Below are 22,377 nucleotides of genomic sequence, written 5' to 3' on the forward strand. Positions count from 1 at the left end.
TTTTTTTTACTATTCTACAAATTTGTCATTGTCCTTTTAAATAATGCTCTTCAAAAATTACTTGGTTTCTCAAGTGCCAAGACTGAGAGCGACATCTTACTCCATGATTATGCTTTGCGTGGAATAATACTCAAGCTTAATGTTGTTTTGCTCAGTTAACCACTTGAAATTTTTATTTAGTGATAAAATCCTCACTGGCTTTCCTGTCCTTCTCATCAGTTTGTTGTGCTGTGGCTTAGTTGGTTAAAGTGCCTGTCTTGTAAACAGGAGATCCTGAGTTCAATTCTCAGCAGTACTGTCAGTTCCAAATAAAGCTTTTAAACATCAAAATGTGCACTTCAATTGTGTACAACATCGATCTCTACGATAGTGGGATTAAGAATCTGCTCTAAGTGCTAAAAAGGAAGAAAGACGGGATGAAGCTTTAAAAAAGTTACAGCAGTGTTTTTTTTTTACTATTCTACAAGTTTGTCATTGTCCTTTTAAATAATGCTCTTCAAAAATTACTTGGTTTATCAATTGCCAAGACTGAGAGCGACATCTTATTCCATGATTATGCTTTGCATGGAATACTGCTCAAGCATAATGTTGTTTTGCTCAGTTAACCACTTAAAATTTTTAATTAGTAATTAAATCCTCACTGCCTTTCCTGTCCTCATCTTCAGCTTGTGGTGCTGTGGCTTAGTTGGTTAAAGCGCCTGTCTTGTAAACAGGAGATCCTGAGTTCAAATCTCAGCAGTGCCATCTGTTCCAAATGAGGCTTTTAAACCTCAAAATGTGCACTTCAATTGTGTACAACATCGATCTCTACGATAATGCAATAGTGGGATTAAGAATCTGCTCTAAGTGCTCAAAAGGAAGAAAGATGGGATGAAGCTTTAAAAAAGTTACAGAACTGTTTTTTTTTTTTACTATTCTACAAATTTGTCATTGTCCTTTTAAATAATGCTCTTCAAAAATTACTTGGTTTCTCAAGTGCCAAGACTGAGAGCGACATCTTACTCCATGATTATGCTTTGCATGGAATAATACTCAAGCTTAATGTTGTTTTGCTCAGTTAACCACTTGAAATTTTTAATTAGTGATAAAATCCTCAATGGCTTTCCTGTCCTTCTCATCAGTTTGTTGTGCTGTGGCTTAGTTGGTTAACGTGCCTGTCTTGTAAACAGGAGATCCTGAGTTCAATTCTCAGCAGTACTGTCAGTTCCAAATAAAGCTTTTAAACATCAAAATGTGCACTTCAATTGTGTACAACATCGATCTCTACGATAGTGGGATTAAGAATCTGCTCTAAGTGCTAAAAAGGAAGAAAGACGGGATGAAGCTTTGAAAAAGTTACAGCACTGTTTTTTTTTTTACTATTCTACAAATTTGTCATTGTCCTTTTAAATAATGCTCTTCAAAAATTACTTGGTTTCTCAAGTGCCAAGACTGAGAGCGACATCTTATTCCATGATTATGCTTTGCATGGAATACTACTCAAGCTAAATGTTGTTTTGCTCAGTTAACCACTTGAAATTTTTAATTAGTGATTAAATCCTCACTGGCTTTCCTGTCCTTCTCATCAGCTTGTGAAGCTGTGGCTTAGTTGGTTAAAGCGCCTGTCTCGTAAACAGGAGATCCTGAGTTCAAAACTCAGCAGTGCCATCTGTTCCAAATTAGGCTTTTAAACCTCAAAATGTGGACTTTAATTGTGTACAGCCTTGATCTCTACGATAGTGCAATAGTGGGATTAAAAATCTGCTCTGAGTGCTAAAAAGGAAGAAAGACGGGATGAAGCTTTAAAAAAGTTACAGCACTGTTTTTTTTTCACTATTCTACAAATTTGTCATTGTCCTTTAAATAATGCTCTTCAAAAATTACTTGGTTTCTCAAGTGCCAAGACTGAGATCGACATCTTACTCCATGATTATGCTTTGCATGGAATACTCCTCAAGCTTAATGTTGTCTTGCTCAGTTAACCACTTGAAATTTTTAATTAGTGATAAAATCCTCACTGACTTTCCTGTCCTTCTCATCAGTTTGTTGTGCTGTGGCTTAGTTGGTTAAAGTGCCTGTCTTGTAAACAGGAGATCCTGAGTTCAATACTCAGCAGTAATGTCTATTCCAAATAAAGCTTTTAAACATCAAAATGTGGACTTTAATTGTGTACAACATCGATCTCTACGATAGTGCAATAGTGGGATTAAGAATCTGCTCTAAGTACTAAAAAGGAAAAAAGACGGGATGAAGTTTAAAAAAGTTACAGCAGAGGTTTTTTTTTTACTATTCTACAAATTTGTCATTGTCCTTTTAAATAATGCTCTTCAAAAATTACTTGGTTTCTCAATTGCCAAGACTGAGAGCGACATCTTATTCCATGATTATGCTTTGCATGGAATACTACTCAAGCTTAATGTTGTTTTGCTCAGTTAACCACTTAAAATTTTTAATTAGTAATTAAATCCTCACTGGCTTTCCTGTCCTCATCTTCAGCTTGTGGTGCTGTGGCTTAGTTGGTTAAAGCGCCTGTCTTGTAAACAGGAGATCCTGATTTCAAATCTCAGCAGTGCCATCTGTTCCAAATAAAGCTTTTAAACCTCAAAATGTGCACTTCAATTGTGTACAACATCGATCTCTACGATAGTGCAATAGTGGGATTAAGAATCTGCTCTAAGTGCTAAAAAGGAAGAAAGACGGGATGAAGCTTTAAAAAAGTTATAGCAGTGTTTTTTTTTTTACTATTCTACAAATTTGTCATTGTCCTTTTAAATAATGCTCTTCAAAAATTACTTGGTTTCTCAAGTGCCAAGACTGAGAGCGACATCTTACTCCATGATTATGCTTTGCGTGGAATAATACTCAAGCTTAATGTTGTTTTGCTCAGTTAACCACTTGAAATTTTTATTTAGTGATAAAATCCTCACTGGCTTTCCTGTCCTCCTCATCAGTTTGTTGTGCTGTGGCTTAGTTAGTTAAAGTGCCTGTCTTGTAAACAGGAGATCCTGAGTTCAATTCTCAGCAGTACTGTCAGTTCCAAATAAAGCTTTTAAACATCAAAATGTGCACTTCAATTGTGTACAACATCGATCTCTTCGATAGTGGGATTAAGAATCTGCTCTAAGTGCTAAAAAGGAAGAAAGACGGGATGAAGCTTTAAAAAAGTTACAGCAGTGTTTTTTTTTTACTATTCTACAAGTTTGTCATTGTCCTTTTAAATAATGCTCTTCAAAAATTACTTAGTTTCTCAAGTGCCAAGACTGAGAGCGACAACTTATTCCATGATTATGCTTTGCATGGAATACTACTCGAGCTTAATGTTGTTTTGCTCAGTTAACCACTTAAAATTTTTAATTAGTAATTAAATCCTCACTGGCTTTCCTGTCCTCCTCTTCAGCTTGTGGTGCTGTGGCTTAGTTGGTTAAAGCGCCTGTCTTGTAAACAGGAGATCATGAGTTCAAATCTCAGCAGTGCCATCTGTTCCAAATGAAGCTTTTAAACCTCAAAATGTGCACTTCAATTGTGTACAACATTGATCTCTACGATAATGCAATAGTGGGATTAAGAATCTGCTCTAAGTGCTAAAAAGGAAGAAAGATGGGATGAAGCTTTAAAAAAGTTACAGAACTGTTTTTTTTTTTTACTATTCTACAAATTTGTCATTGTCCTTTTAAATAATGCTCTTCAAAAATTACTTGGTTTCTCAAGTGCCAAGACTGAGAGCGACATCTTACTCCATGATTATGCTTTGCATGGAATAATACTCAAGCTTAATGTTGTTTTGCTCAGTTAACCACTTGAAATTTTTAATTAGTGATAAAATCCTCACTGGCTTTCCTGTCCTTCTCATCAGTTTGTTGTGCTGTGGCTTAGTTGGTTAAAGTGCTTGTCTTGTAAACAGGAGATCCTGAGTTCAATTCTCAGCAGTACTGTCTGTTCCAAATAAAGCTTTTAAATATCAAAATGTGCACTTCAATTGTGTACAACATCGATCTCTACGATAGTGCAATAGTGGGATTAAGAATCTGCTCTAAGTGCTAAAAAGGAAGAAAGACGGGATGAAGCTTTGAAAAAGATACAGCACTGGTTTTTTTTTTTACTATTCTACAAATTTGTCATTGTCCTTTTAAATAATGCTCTTCAAAAATTACTTGGTTTCTCAAGTGCCAAGACTGAGAGCGACATCTTATTCCATGATTATGCTTTGCATGGAATACTACTCAAGCTAAATGTTGTTTTGCTCAGTTAACCACTTGAAATTTTTAATTAGTGATTAAATCCTCACTGGCATTCCTGTCCTTCTCATCAGCTTGTGATGCTGTGGATTTGTTGGTTAAAGCGCCTGTCTCGTAAACAGGAGATCCTGAGTTCTAAACTCAGCAGTGCAATCTGTTCCAAATAAAGCTCTTAAACCTCAAAATGTGGATTTTAATTGTGTACAGCCTCGATCTCTACAATAGTGCAATAGTGGGGTTAAGAATCTGCTCTGAGTGCTAAAAAGGAAGAAAGACGGGATGAAGCTTTAAAAAAGTTACAGCACTGTTTTTTTTTTACTATTCTACAAATTTGTCATTGTCCTTTTAAATAATGCTCTTCAAAAATTACTTGGTTTCTCAAGTGCCAAGACTGAGATCGACATCTTACTCCATGATTATGCTTTGCATGGAATACTTCTCAAGCTTAATGTTGTCTTGCTCAGTTAACCACTTGAAATTTTTAATTAGTGATAAAATCCTCACTGACTTTCCTGTCCTTCTCATCAGTTTGTTGTGCTGTGGCTTAGTTGGTTAAAGTGCCTGTCTTGTAAACAGGAGATCCTGAGTTCAATACTCAGCAGTAATGTCTATTCCAAATAAAGCTTTTAAACATCAAAATGTGGTCTTTAATTGTGTACAACATCGATCTCTACGATAGTGCAATAGTGGGATTAAGAATCTGCTCTAAGTACTAAAAAGTAAAAAAGACGGGATGAAGTTTAAAAAAGTTACAGCAGAGGTTTTCTTTTTTACTATTCTACAAATTTGTCATTGTCCTTTTAAATAATGCTCTTCAAAAATTACTTGGTTTCTCAATTGCCAAGACTGAGAGCGACATCTTATTCCATGATTATGCTTTGCATGGAATACTACTCAAGCTTAATGTTGTTTTGCTCAGTTAACCACTTAAAATTTTTAATTAGTAATTAAATCCTCACTGGCTTTCCTGTCCTTCTCATCAGCTTGTGGTGCTGTGGCTTAGTTGGTTAAAGCGCCTGTCTTGTAAACAGGAGATCCTGAGTTCAAAACTCAGCAGTGCCATCTGTTCCAAATAAAGCTTTTAAACCTCAAAATGTGGACTTTATTTATGTACAGCCTCGATCTCTACGATAGTGCAATAGTGGGATTAAGAATCTGCTCTGAGTGCTAAAAAGGAAGAAAGACGGGATGAAGCTTTAAAAAAGTTACAGCACTGTTTTTTTTTTTACTATTCTACAAATTTGTCATTGTCCTTTTAAATAATGCTCTTCAAAAATTACTTGGTTTCTCAAGTGCCAAGACTGAGATCGACATCTTACTCCATGATTATGCTTTGCATGGAATACTTCTCAAGCTTAATGTTGTCTTGCTCAGTTAACCACTTGAAATTTTTAATTAGTGATAAAATCCTCACTGGCTTTCCTGTCTTTCTCATCAGCTTGTGATGCTGTGGCTTTGTTGGTTAAAGCGCCTGTCTCGTAAACAGGAGATCCTGAGTTCAAAACTCAGCAGTGCCATCTGTTCCAAATAAAGCTTTTAAATCTCAAAATGTGGACTTTAATTGTGTACAGCCTCGATCTCTACGATAGTGCAATAGTGGGATTAAGAATCCGCTCTGAGTGCTAAAAAGGAAGAAAGACGGGATGAAGCTTTAAAAAAGTTACAGCACTGTTTTTTTTTTTACTATTCTACAAATTTGTCATTGTCCTTTTAAATAATGCTCTTCAAAAATTACTTGGTTTCTCAAGTGCCAAGACTGAGAGCGACATCTTATTCCATGATTATGCTTTGCATGGAATACTACACAAGCTTAATGTTGTTTTGCTCAATTAACCACTTGAAATTATTGATTAGTTATTAAATCCTCCCTGTCTTTCCTGTCCTCCTCATCAGTTTGTGGTGCTATGGTTTAGTTGGTTAAAGCGCCTGTCTTGTAAACAGAAGATCCTGAGTTCACATCTCAGCACTGCCTTCTTTTCCGAGTAAATCTTTTAAACCTCAAAATGTGGACTTCAATTGTGTACAACATCGATCTCTACGATAGTGCAATAGTGGGATTAAGAATCTGTTCTAAGTGCTAAAAAGGAAGAAAGATGGGATGAAGCTTTAAAAAAGTTACAGCCGTGGTTTTTTATTTACTATTCTACTATTTTTTTTACTATTCGTGGAATAGTAAAAAAAAAACACTGCTGTAACTTTTTTAAAGCTTCATCCCATATTTCTTCCTTTTTAGCACTTAGAGCAGATTCTTAATCCCACTATTGCACTATCGTAGAGATCGATGTTGTACACAATTGAAATCCACATTTTGATGTTTAAAAGCTTTATTTGGAACAGATGGCACTGCTGAGATTTGATCTGGAATGGAACTCAAGCTTTATGTTGCTTTGCTCAGTTAAACACTTGAAATTTTTAATTAGTGATTAAATCCTCACTGGCTTTCTTGTCCACCTCATCAGCTTGTGGTGCTGTGGCTTAGTTGGTTAAAGTGCCTGTCTTGTAAATAGAAGATCCTGAGTTCACATCTCAGCACTGCCTTCTTTTCCGAGTAAGTCTTTTAAACCTCAAAATGTGGACTTCAATTGTGTACAACATCGATCTCTACGATAGTGCAATAGTGGGATTAAGAATCTGCTCTAAGTGCTAAAAAGGAAGAAAGATGGGATGAAGCTTTAAAAAAGTTACAGCCGTGGTTTTTTTTTTACTATTCTACAAATTTGTCAATGTCCTTTTAAATAATGCTCTTCAAAAATTACTTGGTTTCTCAATTGCCAAGACTGAGAGCGACATCTTATTCTATGATTATGCTCTGCATGGAATGGAACTCAAGCTTTATGTTGTTTTGCTCAGTCAAACACTTGAAATTTTAATTAGTGATTAAATCCTCACTGGCTTTCCTGTCCCTCTCATCAGCTTGTGGTGCTGTGGCTTAGTTGGTTAAAGCGCCTGTCTTGTAAACAGAAGGTCCTGAGTTCAAATCTCAGCACTGCCTTCTTTTCTGAGAAAGGCTTTTAAATCTCAAAATGTGGACTTCAATTGTGTACAACATCGATCTCTACGATAGTGCAATAGTGGGATTAAGAATCTGCTCCAAGTGCTAAAAAGGAGGAAAGATGGGATGAAGCTTTAAAAAAGTTACAGCAGGGTTTTTTTTTTTTTACTATTCTTCAAATTTGTCATTGTCCTTTTAAATAATGCTCTTCAAAAATTACTTGGTTACTCAATTGACAAGACTGAGAGCGACATCTTATTCCATGATTATGCTTTGCATGGAATACTACACAAGCTTAATGTTGTTTTGCTCAATTAACCACTTGAAATTATTGATTAGTTTTAAATCCTCCCTGGCTTTCCTGTCCCCCTCATCTGTTTGTGGTGCTGTGGTTTAGTTTGTTAAAGCGCCTGTCTTGTAAACAGGAGATCCTGAGTTCAAATATCAGCACTATCTCCTTTTCCGAGTAAATCTTTTAAACCTCAAAATGTGGACTTCAATTGTGTACAACATCGATCTCTACTATAGTGCAATAGTGGGATTAAGAATCTGCTCTAAGTGCTAAAAAGGAAGAAAGATGAGATGAAGCTTTAAAAAAGTTACAACTGTGTTTTTTTTTTTTACTATTCTACAAATTTGTCATTGTCCTTTTAAATAATGCTCTTCAAAAATTACTTGGTTTCTCAATTGCCAAGACTGAGAGCGACATCTTATTCCATGATTATGCTTTGCATGGAATACTGCACAAGCTTAGTATTGATTTGCTCAATTAACCACTTGAAATTATTGATTAGTTATTAAATCCTCCCTAACTTTCCTGTCCTCCTCTTCAGCTAGTGGTGCTGTGGTTTAGTTGGTTAAAGTGCCTGTCTTGTAAACAGAAGATCCTGAGTTCAAATCTCAGCACTGCCTTCTTTTCCGAGTTAAGCTTTTAAACCTCAAAATGTGGACTTCAATTGAGTACAACATAGATCTCTACGATAGTGCAATAGTGGGATTAAGAATCTGCTCTAAGTGCTAAAAAGGAAGAAAGATGGGATGAAGCTTTAAAAAAGTTACAACAGTGTTTTTTTTTTTACTATTCTACAAATTTGTCATTGTCCTTTTAAATAATGCTCTTCAAAAATTACTTGGTTTCTCAATTGCCAAGACTGAGAGCGACATCTTATTCCATGATTACGCTTTGCATGGAATACTACACAAGCTTAATGTTGTTTTGCTCAATTAACCACTTGAAATTATTGATTAGTTATTAAATCCTCCCTGGCTTTCCTGTCTTCCTCATCAGTTTGTGGTGCTGTGGTTTAGTTGGTTAAAGCGCCTGTCTTGTAAACAGAAGATCCTGAGTTCAAATCTCAGCACTGCCTTCTTTTCCGAGTTAAGCTTTTAAACCTCAAAATGTTGACTTCAATTGTGTACAACATCGATCTCTACGATAGTGCAATAGTGGGATTAAGAATCTGCTCTAAGTGCTAAAAAGGAAGAAAGATGGGATGAAGCTTTAAAAAAGTTACAGCAGTGTTTTTTTTTTACTATTCTACAAATTTGTCATTGTCCTTTTAAATAATGCTCTTCAAAAATTACTTGGTTTCTCAATTGCCAAGACTGAGAGCGACATCTTATTCCATGATTATGCTCTGCATGGAATGGAACTCAAGCCTTATGTTGTTTTGCTCAGTTAAACACTTGAAATTTTTAATTAGTGATTAAATCCTCACTGGCTTTCCTGTCCCCCTCATCAGCTTGTGGTGCTGTGGCTTAGTTGGTTAAAGCGCTTTTCTTGTAAACAGGAGATCCTGGGTTCAAATCACAGAACTGCTTTCTTTTCCGAGTAAAGCTTTTAAACCTCAAAATGTGGACTTCAATTATGTACAACATCGATCTCTACGATAGTGCAATAGTGGGATTAAGAATCTGATCCAAGTGCTAAAAAGGAGGAAAGATGGCATGAAGCTTTAAAAAAGTTACAGCAGGGTTTTTTTTTTTTTACTATTCTTCAAATTTGTCATTGTCCTTTTAAATAATGCTCTTCAAAAATTACTTGGTTACTCAATTGACAAGACTGAGAGTGACATCTTATTCCATGATTATGCTTTGCATGGAATACTACACAAGCTTAATGTTGTTTTGCTCAATTAACCACTTGAAATTATTGATTAGTTTTTAAATCCTCCCTGGCTTTCCTGACCTACTCATCAGCTTGTGGTGCTGTGGTTTAGTTGGTTAATGCGCCTGTCTTGTAAACAGGAGATCCTGAGTTCAAATATCAGCACTGCCTCCTTTTCCGAGTAAAGGTTTTAAACCTCAAAATGTGGACTTCAATTGTGTACAACATCGATCTCTACGATAGTGCAATAGTGGGATTAAGAATCTGCTCTAAGTGCTAAAAAGTAAGAAAGATGGGATGAAGCTTTAAAAAAGTTACAACAGTGGTTTTTTTTTTTACTATTCTACAAATTTGTCATTGTCCTTTTAAATAATGCTCTTCAAAAATTACTTGGTTTCTCAATTGCCAAGACTGAGAGCGACATCTTATTCCATGATTATGCTTTGCATGGAATACTGCACAAGCTTAATATTGATTTGCTCAATTAACCACTTGAAATTATTGATTAGTTATTAAATCCTCCCTAACTTTCCTGTCCTCCTCTTCAGCTAGTGGTCCTGTGGTTTAGTTGGTTAAAGTGCCTGTCTTGTAAACAGAAGATCCTGAGTTCAAATCTCAGCACTGCCTTATTTTCTGAGTTAAGCTTTTAAACCTCAAAATGTGGACTTCAATTGTGTACAACATCGATCTCTACGATAATGCAATAGTGGGATTAAGAATCTGCTCTAAGTGCTAAAAAGAAAGAAAGATGGGATGAAGCTTTAAAAAAGTTACAACAGTGTTTTTTTTTTACTATTCTACAAATTTGTCATTGTCCTTTTAAATAATGCTCTTCAAAAATTACTTGGTTTCTCAATTGCCAAGACTGAGAGCGACATCTTATTCCATGATTATGCTTTGCATGGAATACTACTTTAGCTTAATGTTGTTTTGCTCAGTTAACCACTTGAAATTTTTAATTAGTCATTATATCCTCACTGGCTTTCCTGTACTCCTCATCAGCTTGTGGTTCTGTGGCTTAATTGGTTAAAGCGCCTGTCTTGTAAACAAGAGATCCTGAGTTCAAATCTCAGAACTGCTTTCTTTTCCGAGTAAAGCTTTTAAACCTCAAAATGTATACTTCAATTATGTACAACATCGATCTCTATGACAGTGCAATAGTGGGATTAAGAATCTGCTCTAAGTGCTAAAAAGGAAGAAAGATGGGATGAAGCTTTAAAAAAGTTACAACAGTGTTTTTTTTTTTACTATTCTTCAAATTTGTCATTGTCCTTTTAAATAATGCTCTTCAAAAATTACTTGGTTTCTCAATTGCCAAGACTGAGAGCGACATCTTATTCCATGATTATGCTTTGCATGGAATACTACTCTAGCTTAATGTTGTTTTGCTCAGTTAACCACTTGAAATTTTTAATTAGTGATTATATCCTCACTGGCTTTCCTGTACTCCTCATCAGCTTGTGGTTCTGTGGCTTAATTGGTTAAAGCATCTGTCTTGTAAACAGGAGATCCTGAGTTCAAATCTCAGAACTGCTTTCTTTTCCGAGTAAAGCTTTTAAACCTCAAAATGTGGACTTCAATTATGTACAACATCGATCTCTACGATAGTGCAATAGTGGGATTAAGAATCTGCTCTAAGTGCTAAAAAGGAAGAAAGATGGGATGAAGCTTTAAAAAAATTACAGCAGTGTTTTTTTTTTTACTATTCTACAAATTTGTCAATGTCCTTTTAAATAATGCTCCTCAAAAATTACTTGGTTTCTCAATTGCCAAGACTGAGAGCGACATCTTATTCCATGATTATGCTCTGCATGGAATGGAACTCAAGCTTTATGTTGTTTTGCTCAGTCAAACACTTGAAATTTTTAATTAGTGATTAAATCCTCACTGGCTTTCCTGTACCCCTCATCAGCTTGTGGTGCTGTGGCTTAGTTGGTTAAAGCGCCTGTCTTGTAAACAGAAGGTCCTGGGTTCAAATCTCAGCACTGCCTTGTTTTCCAAGAAAGGCTTTTAAACCTCAAAATGTGGACTTCAATTGTGTACAACATCGATCTCTACGACAGTGCAATAGTGGGATTAAGAATCTGCTCCAAGTGCTAAAAAGGAGGAAAGATGAGATGAAGCTTTAAAAAAGTTACAGCAGGGTTTTTTTTTTTTACTATTCTTCAAATTTGTCATTGTCCTTTTAAATAATGCTCTTCAAAAATTACTTGGTTACTCAATTGACAAGACTGAGAGCGACATCTTATTCCATGATTATGCTTTGCATGGAATACTACACAAGCTTAATGTTGTTTTGCTCAATTAACCACTTGAAATTATTGATTAGTTTTTAAATCCTCCCTGGCTTTCCAGTCCTATTCATCATCTTGTGGTGCTGTGGTTAAGTTGGTTAACGCGCCTGTCTTGTAAACAGGAGATCCTGAGTTCAAATATCAGCACTGCCTCCTTTTCCGAGTAAAGCTTTTAAACCTCAAAATGTGGACTTCAATTGTGTACAACATCGATCTCTACGATAGTGCAATAGTGGGATTAAGAATCTGCTCTAAGTGCTAAAAAGGAAGAAAGATGGGATGAAGCTTTAAAAAAGTTACAACAGTGGTTTTTTTTTTTACTATTCTACAAATTTGTCATTGTCCTTTTAAATAATGCTCTTCAAAAATTACTTGGTTTCTCAATTGCCAACACTGAGAGCGACATCTTATTCCATGATTATGCTTTGCATGGAATACTGCACAAGCTTAATATTGATTTGCTCAATTAACCACTTGAAATTATTGATTAGTTATTAAATCCTCCCTAACTTTCCTGTCCTCCTCTTCAGCTAGTGGTCCTGTGGTTTAGTTGGTTAAAGTGCCTGTCTTGTAAACAGAAGATCCTGAGTTCAAATCTCAGCACTGCCTTATTTTCCGAGTAAAGCTTTTAAACCTCAAAATGTGGACTTCAATTGTGTACAACATCGATCTCTACGATAATGCAATAGTGGGATTAAGAATCTGCTCTAAGTGCTAAAAAGAAAGAAAGATGGGATGAAGCTTTAAAAAAGTTACAACAGTGTTTTTTTTTTACTATTCTACAAATTTGTCATTGTCCTTTTAAATAATGCTCTTCAAAAATTACTTGGTTTCTCAATTGCCAAGACTGAGAGCGACATCTTATTCCATGATTATGCTTTGCATGGAATACTACTTTAGCTTAATGTTGTTTTGCTCAGTTAACCACTTGAAATTTTTAATTAGTCATTATATCCTCACTGGCTTTCCTGTACTCCTCATCAGCTTGTGGTTCTGTGGCTTAATTGGTTAAAGAGCCTGTCTTGTAAACAGGAGATCCTGAGTTCAAATCTCAGAACTGCTTTCTTTTCCGAGTAAAGCTTTTAAACCTCAAAATGTATACTTCAATTATGTACAACATCGATCTCTATGACAGTGCAATAGTGGGATTAAGAATCTGCTCTAAGTGCTAAAAAGGAAGAAAGATGGGATGAAGCTTTAAAAAAGTTACAACAGTGTTTTTTTTTTTACTATTCTTCAAATTTGTCATTGTCCTTTTAAATAATGCTCTTCAAAAATTACTTGGTTTCTCAATTGCCAAGACTGAGAGCGACATCTTATTCCATGATTATGCTTTGCATGGAATACTACTCTAGCTTAATGTTGTTTTGCTCAGTTAACCACTTGAAATTTTTAATTAGTGATTATATCCTCACTGGCTTTCCTGTACTCCTCATCAGCTTGTGGTTCTGTGGCTTAATTGGTTAAAGCATCTGTCTTGTAAACAGGAGATCCTGAGTTCAAATCTCAGAACTGCTTTCTTTTCCGAGTAAAGCTTTTAAACCTCAAAATGTGGACTTCAATTATGTACAACATCGATCTCTACGATAGTGCAATAGTGGGATTAAGAATCTGCTCTAAGTGCTAAAAAGGAAGAAAGATGGGATGAAGCTTTAAAAAAGTTACAGCAGTGGTTTTTTTTTTACTATTCTACAAATTTGTCAATGTCCTTTTAAATAATGCTCCTCAAAAATTACTTGGTTTCTCAATTGCCAAGACTGAGAGCGACATCTTATTCCATGATTATGCTCTGCATGGAATGGAACTCAAGCTTTATGTTGTTTTGCTCAGTCAAACACTTGAAATTTTTAATTAGTGATTAAATCCTCACTGGCTTTCCTGTACCCCTCATCACCTTGTGGTGCTGTGGCTTAGTTGGTTAAAGCGCCTGTCTTGTAAACAGAAGGTCCTGGGTTCAAATCTCAGCACTGCCTTGTTTTCCAAGAAAGGCTTTTAAACCTCAAAATGTGGACTTCAATTGTGTACAACATCGATCTCTACGACAGTGCAATAGTGGGATTAAGAATCTGCTCCAAGTGCTAAAAAGGAGGAAAGATGGGATGAAGCTTTAAAAAAGTTACAGCAGGGTTTTTTTTTTTTACTATTCTTCAAATTTGTCATTGTCCTTTTAAATAATGCTCTTCAAAAATTACTTGGTTACTCAATTGACAAGACTGAGAGCGACATCTTATTCCATGATTATGCTTTGCATGGAATACTACACAAGCTTAATGTTGTTTTGCTCAATTAACCACTTGAAATTATTGATTAGTTTTTAAATCCTCCCTGGCTTTCCAGTCCTATTCATCATCTTGTGGTGCTGTGGTTAAGTTGGTTAACGCGCCTGTCTTGTAAACAGGAGATCCTGAGTTCAAATATCAGCACTGCCTCCTTTTCCGAGTAAAGCTTTTAAACCTCAAAATGTGGACTTCAATTGTGTACAACATCGATCTCTACGATAGTGCAATAGTGGGATTAAGAATCTGCTCTAAGTGCTAAAAAGGAAGAAAGATGGGATGAAGCTTTAAAAAAGTTACAATAGTGTTTTTCTTTTTACTATTCTACAAGTTTGTCATTGTCCTTTTAAATAATGCTCTTCAAAAATTACTTGGTTTCTCAATTGCCAAGACTGAGAGTGACATCTTATTCCATGATTATGCTTTGCATGGAATACTACTCTAGCTTAATGTTGTTTTGCTCAGTTAACCACTTGAAATTTTTAATTAGTGATTATATCCTCACTGGCTTTCCTGTACTCCTCATTAGCTTGGTGTTCTGTGGCTTAATTGGTTAAAGCGCCAGTCTTGTAAACAATAGATCCTGAGTTCAAGTCTCAGAACTGCTTTCTTTTCCGAGTAAAGCTTTTAAACCTCAAAATGTGGACTTCAATTATGTACAACATCGATCTCTATGATAGTGCAATAGTGGGATTAAGAATCTGCTCTAAGTGCTAAAAAGGAAGAAAGATGGGATGAAGCTTTAAAAAAGTTACAGCAGTGTTTTTTTTTTTACTATTCTACAAATTTGTCAATGTCCTTTTAAATAATGCTCTTCAAAAATTACTTGGTTTCTCAATTGCCAAGACTGAGAGCGACATCTTATTCCATGATTATGCTCTGCATGGAATGGAACTCAAGCTTTATGTTGTTTTGCTCAGTCAAACACTTGAAATTTTTAATTAGTGATTAAATCCTCACTGGCTTTCCTGCCCCCCTCATCAGCTTGTGGTGCTGTGGCTTAGTTGGTTAAAGCGCCTGTCTTGTAAACAGAAGTTCCTGAGCTCAAATCTCAGCACTTCCTTCTTTTCCGAGAAAGGCTTTTAAACCTCAAAATGTGGACTTCAATTGTGTACAACATCGATCTCTACGACAGTGCAATAGTGGGATTAAGAATCTCCTCTAAGTGCTAAAAAGGAAGAAAGATGGGATGAAGCTTTAAAAAAGTTACAACAGTGTTTTTTTTTTTCCTATTCTACAAATTTGTCATTGTCCTTTTAAATAATGCTCTTCAAAAATTACTTGGTTTCTCATTTGCCAAGACTGAGAGCGACATCTTATTCCATGATTATGCTCTGCATGGAATGGAACTCAAGCTTTATGTTGTTTTGCTCAGTCAAACACTTGAAATTTTTAATTAGTGATTAAATCCTCACTGGCTTTCCTGTACCCCTCATCAGCTTGTGGTGCTGTGGCTTAGTTGGTTAAAGCTCCTGTCTTGTAAACAGAAGGTCCTGAGTTCAAATCTCAGCACTGCCTTCTTTTCCAAGAAAGGCTTTTAAACCTCAAAATGTGGACTTCAATTGTGTACAACATCGATTTCTACGACAGTGCAATAGTGGGATTAAGAATCTCCTCTAAGTGCTAAAAAGGAAGAAAGATGGGATGAAGCTTTAAAAAAGTTACAACAGTGTTTTTTTTTTTACTATTCTACAAATTTGTCATTGTCCTTTTAAATAATGCTCTTCAAAAATTACTTGGTTCCTCAATTGCCAAGACTGAGAGCGACATCTTATTCCATGATTATGCTTTGCATGGAATACTACTCTAGCTTAATGTTGTTTTGCTCAGTTAACCACTTGAAATTTTTAATTAGTGATTATATCCTCACTGGCTTTCCTGTACTCCTCATCAGCTTGTGGTTCTGTGGCTTAATTGGTTAAAGCGCCTGTCTTGTAAACAGGAGTTCCTGAGTTCAAATCTCAGAACTGCTTTCTTTTCCGAGTAAAGCTTTTAAACCTCAAAATGTGGACTTCAATTATGAACAACATCGATCTCTACGATAGTGCAATAGTGGGATTAAGAATCTGCTCCAAGTGCTAAAAAGGAGGAAAGATGGGATGAAGCTTTAAAAAAGTTACAGCAGGGTTTTTTTTTTTTACTATTCTTCAAATTTGTCATTGTCCTTTTAAATAATGCTCTTCAAAAATTACTTGGTTACTCATTTGACAAGACTGAGAGCGACATCTTATTCCATGATTATGCTTTGCATGGAATACTACACAAGCTTAATGTTGTTTTGCTCAATTAACCACTTGAAATTATTGATTAGCTTTTAAATCCTCCCTGGCTTTCCTGTCCTACTCATCAGCTTGTGGTGCTGTGGTTAAGTTGGTTAACGCGCCTGTCTTGTAAACAGGAGATCCTGAGTTCAAATATCAGCACTGCCTCCTTTTCCGAGTTCAGCTTTTAAACCTCAAAATGTGGACTTCAATTGTGTACAACATCGATCTCTACGATAGTGCAATAGTGGGATTAAGAATCTGCTCTAAGTGCTAAAAAGTAAGAAAGATGGGATGAAGCTTTAAAAAAGTTACAACAGTGTTTTTTTTTTTACTATTCTACAAATTTGTCATTGTCCTTTTAAATAATGCTCTTCAAAAATTACTTGGTTTCTCAATTGCCAAGACTGAGAGCGACATCTTATTCTATGATTATGCTCTGCATGGAATGGAACTCAAGCTTTATGTTGTTTTGCTCAGTTAAACACTTGAAATTTTTAATTAGTGATTAAATCCTCACTGGCTTTCCTGTCCCCCTCATCAGCTTGTGGTGCTGTGGCTTAGTTGGTTAAAGCGCCTGTCTTGTAAACAGGAGATCCTGAGTTCAAATCTCAGCACTGCCTTCTTTTCCGAGAAAGGCTTTTAAACCTCAAAATGTGGACTTCAATTGTGTACAACATCGATCTCTACGACAGTGCAATAGTGGGATTAAGAATCTGCTCTAAGTGCTAAAAAGGAAGAAAGATGGGATGAAGCTTTAAAAAAGTTACAACAGTGTTTTTTTTTTTACTATTCTACAAATTTGTCATTGTCCTTTTAAATAATGCTCTTCAAAAATTACTTGGTTTCTCAATTGCCAAGACTGAGAGCGACATCTTATTTCATGATTATGCTTTGCATGGAATACTGCACAAGCTTAATATTGATTTGCTCAATTAACCACTTGAAATTATTGATTAGTTATTAAATCCTCCCTAACTTTCCTGTCCTCCTCTTCAGCTAGTGGTGCTGTGGTTTAGTTGGTTAAAGTGCCTGTCTTGTAAATAGAAGATCCTGAGTTCAAATCTCAGCACTGCCTTCTTTTCCGAGTTCAGCTTTTAAACCTCAAAATGTGGACTTCAATTGTGTACAACATCGATCTCTACGATAATGCAATAGTGGGATTAAGAATCTGCTCTAAGTGCTAAAAAGGAAGAAAGATGGGATGAAGCTTTAAAAAAGTTACAACAGTGTTTTTTTTTTTTACTATTCTACAAATTTGTCATTGTCCTTTTAAATAATGCTCTTCAAAAATTACTTGGTTTCTCAAGTGCCAAGACTGAGACCAACATCTTATTCCATGATTATGCTTTGCATGGAATACTACTCTAGCTTAATGTTGTTTTGCTCAGTTAACCACTTGAAATTTTTAATTAGTGATTATATCCTCACTGGCTTTCCTGTATTCCTCATCAGCTTGTGGTTCTGTGGCTTAATTGGTTACAGCGCCTGTCTTGTAAACAGGAGATCCTGAGTTCAAATCTCAGAACTGTTTTCTTTTCCGAGTAAAGCTTTTAAACCTCAAAATGTGGACTTCAATTATGTACATCATCGATCTCTACGATAGTGCAATACTGGGATTAAGAATTTGCTCCAAGTGCTAAAAAGGAGGAAAGATGGGATGAAGCTTTAAAAAAGTTACAGCAGGGTTTTTTTTTTTTACTATTCTTCAAATTTGTCATTGTCCTTTTAAATAATGCTCTTCAAAAATTACTTGGTTACTCATTTGACAAGACTGAGAGCGACATCTTATTCCATGATTATGCTTTGCATAGAATACTACACAAGCTTAATGTTGTTTTGCTCAGTTAACCACTTGAAATTATTGATTAGTTATTAAATCCTCCCTGGCTTTCCTGTCCTCCTCATCAGCTTGTGGTGCTGTGGTTTAGTTGGTTAAAGCACCTGTCTTGTAAACAGAAGATCCTTAGCTCTAATCTCAGCACTGCCTTCTTTTCCGAGTAAAGCTTTTAAACCTCAAAATGTGGACTTCAATTGTGTACAACATCGATCTCTACGATAGTGCAATAGTGAGATTATGAATGTGCTCTAAGTGCTAAAAAGGAAGAAAGATGGGATGAAGCTTTAAAAAAGTTACAGCAGTTTTTTTTTTTTTACTATTCTACAAATTTGTCATTGTCCTTTTAAATAATGCTCTTCAAAAATTACTTGGTTTCTCAAGTGCCAAGACTGAGAGCGACATCTTATTCCATGATTATGCTTTGCATGGAATACTACTCAAGCTTAATGTTGTTTTGCTCTGTTAACCACTTGAAATTTTTAATTAGTGATTAAATCCTCACTGGCTTTCCTGTCCTCCTCATCAGCTTGTGGTGCTGTGGCTTAGTTAGTTAAAGCGCCTGTCTTGTAAACAGGAGATCCTGAGTTCTAATCTAAGCACTGCCTTCTTTTCTGAGTAAAGCTTCTAAACCTTAAAATGTGGATTTCAATTGTGTACAACATCAATTTCTACGATAGTGGGATTAAGAATCTGCTCTAAGTGCTAAAAAGGAAGAAAGACGGGATGAACCTTTAAAAAAGTTACAGCAGTGGTTTTTTTTTTACTATTCTACAAATTTCTCATTGTCCTTTTAAATAATGCTCTTCAAAAATTAATGGTTTCTCAAGTGCCAAGACTGAGAGCGACATCTTATTCCATGATTATGCTCTGCATGTAATGGAACTCAAGCTTTATGTTGTTTTGCTCAGTTAAACGCTTGAAATTTTTAATTAGTGATTAAATCGTCACTTGCTTTCCTGTCCTACTCATCAGCTTGTGGTGCTGTGGCTTAGTTTTCTTAAAGTGCCTGTCTTGTAAACAGGAGATCCTGAGTTCTAATCTCAGCACTGCCTTCTTTTCCGAGTAAAGCTTCTAAACCTCAAAATTTGGATTACAATTGTGTACAACATCGATCTCTCCACTAGTGCAATAGTGGGATTAAGAATCTGCTCTAAGTGCTAAAAAGGAAGAAATATGGGATGAAGCTTTAAAAAAGTTACAGCAGTGTTTTTTTTTACTATTCCACAAATTTCTCATTCTCCTTTTAAATAATGCTCTTCAAAAATTACTTGGTTTCTCAATTGCCAAGACTGAGAGCGACATCTTATTCCATAATTATGCTTTGCATGGAATACTACACAAGCTTAATGTTGTTTTGCTCAGTTAACCACTTGAAATTATTGATTAGTTATTAAATCCTCCCTGGCTTTCCTGTCCTCCTCATCAGCTTGTGGTGCTGTGGCTTAGTTAGTTAAAGCACCTGTCTTGTAAACAGGAGATCCTGAGTTCAAATCTCAGCACTGCCTTCTTTTCTGAGTAAACCTTATAAACCTAAAAATGTGGACTTCAATTGTGTACAACATCGATCTCTACGATAGTGCAATAGTGGGATTAAGAATCTGCTCTAAGTGTTAAAAAGGAAGAAATATGGGATGAAGCTTTAATAAAGTTACAGCAGTGTTTTTTTACTATTCCACAAATTTCTCATTGTCCTTTTAAATTATGCTCTTCAAAAATTACTTGGTTTCTCAATTGCCAAGACTGAGAGCGACATCTTATTCCATGATTATGCTTTGCATGGAATACTACACAATCTTAATGTTGTTTTGCTCAGTTAACCACTTGAAATTATTGATTAGTTATTAAATCCTCCCTGGCTTTCCTTTCCTACTCATCAGCTTGTGGTGCTGTGGCTTAGTTTGTTAAAATGCCTGTCTTGTAAACAGGAGATCCTGAGTTCTAATCTAAGCACTGCCTTCTTTTCCAAGTAAAGCTTCTAAACCTTAAAATGTGGATTTCAATTGTGTACAACATTTATTTCTACGACAGTGGGATTAAGAATCTGCTATAAGTGCTAAAAAGGAAGAAGCATGGGATGAAGCTTTAAAAAAGTTACAGCCGTTTTTTTTTTTACTATTCCACAAATTTCTCATTGTCCTTTTAAATAATTCTCTTCAAAAATTACTTGGTTTCTCAAGTGCCAAGACTGAGAGCGACATCTTATTCCATGATTATGCTTTGCATGGAATACTACTCAAGCTTAATGTTGTTTTGCTCTGTTAATCACTTGAAATTTTTAATTAGTGATTAAATCCTCACTGGCTTTCCTGTCCTCCTCATCAGCTTGTGGTGCTGTGGCTTAGTTAGTTAAAGCGCCTGTCTTGTAAACAGGAGATCATGAGTTCAAATATCAGCACTGCCTTCTTTTCTGAGTAAAGCTTTTAAACCTCAAAATGGGGACTTCAATTGTGTACAACATCGATCTCTACGATAGTGCAATAGTGGGATTAAGAATCTGCTCTAAGTGCTAAAAAGGAAGAAATATGGGATGAAGCTTTAAAAAAGTTAAAGCAGTGATTTTTTTTTTACTATTCCACAAATTTCTCATTGTCCTTTTAAATAATGCTCTTCAAAAATTACTTGGTTTCTCAATTGCCAAGACTGAGAGCGACATCTTATTCCATGATAATGCTTTGTATGGAATACTACACAAGCTTAATGTTGTTTTGCTCAGTTAACCACTTGAAATTATTGATTAGTTATTAAATCCTCACTGGCTTTCCTGTTCTACTCATCAGCTTGTGGTGCTGTGGCTTAGTTGATTAAAGCGCCTGTCTTGTAAACAGAAGATCCTGAGCTCAAATCTCAGCACTGTCTTCTTTTCCGAGTAAAGCTTTTAAACCTCAAAATGCTGACTTCAATTGTGTACAACATCGATCTCTACGAAAGTGCAATAGTGGGATTAAGAATCTGCTCTAAGTGCTAAAAAGGAAGAAATATGGGATGAAGCTTTAAAAAAGTTACAGCAGTGATTTTTTTTTACTATTCCACAAATTTCTCATTGTCCTTTTAAATAATGCTCTTCAAAAATTACTTGGTTTCTCAAATGCCAAGACTGAGAGCGACATCTTATTCCATGATAATGCTTTGCATGGAATACTACACAAGCTTAATGTTGTTTTGCTCAGTGAACCACTTGAAATTATTGATTAGTTATTAAATCCTCCTTGGCTTTCCTGTCCTCCTCATCAGCTTGTGGTGCTGTGGCTTAGTTGGTTAAAGCGCCTGTCTTGTAAACAGAAGATCCTGAGCTCAAATCTCAGCACTGCCTTCTTTTCCGAGTAAAGCTTTTAAACCTCAAAATGCTGACTTCAATTGTGTACAACATCGATCTCTACGAAAGTGCAATAGTGGGATTAAGAATCTGCTCTAAGTGCTAAAAAGGAAGAAAGACGGGATGAACCTTTATAAAAGTTACAGCAGTGTTTTTTTTTTTACTATTCTACAAATTTCTCATTGTCCTTTTAAATAATGCTCTTCAAAAATTACTTGGTTTCTCAATTGCCAAGACTGAGAGCGACATCTTATTCCATGATTATGCTCTGCATGGAATGGAACTCAAGCTTTATGTTGTTTTGCTCAGTTAAACGCTTGAAATTTTTAATTAGTGATTAAATCATCACTGGCTTTCCTGTCCAACTCATCAGCTTGTGGTGCTGTGGCTTAGTTGGTTAAAGTGCCTGTCTTGTAAACAGGAGATCCTGAGTTCTAATCTCAGCACTGTCATATTTTCCGAGTAAAGCTTCTAAACCTCAAAATGTGGATTTCAGTTGTGTACAACATCGATCTCTACGATAATGCAATAGTGGGATAAAGAATCTGCTCCAAGTGCTAAAAAGGAATAAAGACGGGATGAACCTTTAAAAGAGTTACAGCAGTGTTTTTTTTAACTATTCTACTAATTTTTCATTGTCCTTTTAAATAATGCTCTTCAAAAATTACTTGTTTTCTCAAGTGCCAAGACTGAGAGCGACATCTTATTCCATGATTATGCTCTGCATGGAATGGAACTCAAGCTTTATGTTGTTTTGCTCAGTTAAACGCTTGAAATTTTTAATTAGTGATTAAATCGTCACTGGCTTTCCTGTCCTACTCATCAACTTGTGGTGCTGTGGCTTAGTTTGTTAAAGTGCCTGTCTTGTAAACAGGAGATCCTGAGTTCTAATCTCAGCACTGCCTTCTTTTCTGAGTAAAGCTTTTAAACCTCAAAATGGGGACTTCAATTGTGTACAACATCGATCTCTACGATAGTGCAATAGTGGGATTAAGAATCTGCTCTAAGTGCTAAAAAGGAAGAAATATGGGATGAAGCTTTAAAAAAGTTAAAGCAGTGATTTTTTTTTACTATTCCACA

At 35.7% G+C, this 22,377-nt stretch overlaps 7 non-coding genes across 7 annotated transcripts; all 7 read left to right on the top strand.

Moving 5' to 3' along the window:
* The first annotated feature begins 224 nt into the window (after positions 1-224).
* TRNAT-UGU (transfer RNA threonine (anticodon UGU)) lies at positions 225-298 on the top strand. Its single transcript has one exon. It is a non-coding gene; the product is annotated as a tRNA-Thr (tRNA).
* Positions 299-670: 372 nt separating this feature from the next.
* On the top strand, positions 671-744 carry TRNAT-UGU (transfer RNA threonine (anticodon UGU)). The gene has a single exon. It is a non-coding gene; the product is annotated as a tRNA-Thr (tRNA).
* A 1,736-nt stretch (positions 745-2,480) lies between these two features.
* TRNAT-UGU (transfer RNA threonine (anticodon UGU)) lies at positions 2,481-2,554 on the top strand. Its single transcript has one exon. It is a non-coding gene; the product is annotated as a tRNA-Thr (tRNA).
* Positions 2,555-3,381: 827 nt separating this feature from the next.
* TRNAT-UGU (transfer RNA threonine (anticodon UGU)) lies at positions 3,382-3,455 on the top strand. Its single transcript has one exon. It is a non-coding gene; the product is annotated as a tRNA-Thr (tRNA).
* Positions 3,456-5,202: 1,747 nt separating this feature from the next.
* On the top strand, positions 5,203-5,276 carry TRNAT-UGU (transfer RNA threonine (anticodon UGU)). The gene has a single exon. It is a non-coding gene; the product is annotated as a tRNA-Thr (tRNA).
* Positions 5,277-7,132: 1,856 nt separating this feature from the next.
* On the top strand, positions 7,133-7,206 carry TRNAT-UGU (transfer RNA threonine (anticodon UGU)). Its single transcript has one exon. It is a non-coding gene; the product is annotated as a tRNA-Thr (tRNA).
* A 9,487-nt stretch (positions 7,207-16,693) lies between these two features.
* TRNAT-UGU (transfer RNA threonine (anticodon UGU)) lies at positions 16,694-16,767 on the top strand. The gene has a single exon. It is a non-coding gene; the product is annotated as a tRNA-Thr (tRNA).
* Positions 16,768-22,377: the final 5,610 nt, after the last annotated feature.

This window comes from Phyllobates terribilis, unplaced genomic scaffold (assembly GCF_046119375.1).
Source record: "Phyllobates terribilis strain yellow unplaced genomic scaffold, ASM4611937v1 Scaffold_9__5_contigs__length_417890890, whole genome shotgun sequence".
Classification (NCBI taxonomy): Eukaryota; Metazoa; Chordata; class Amphibia; order Anura; family Dendrobatidae; genus Phyllobates; species Phyllobates terribilis.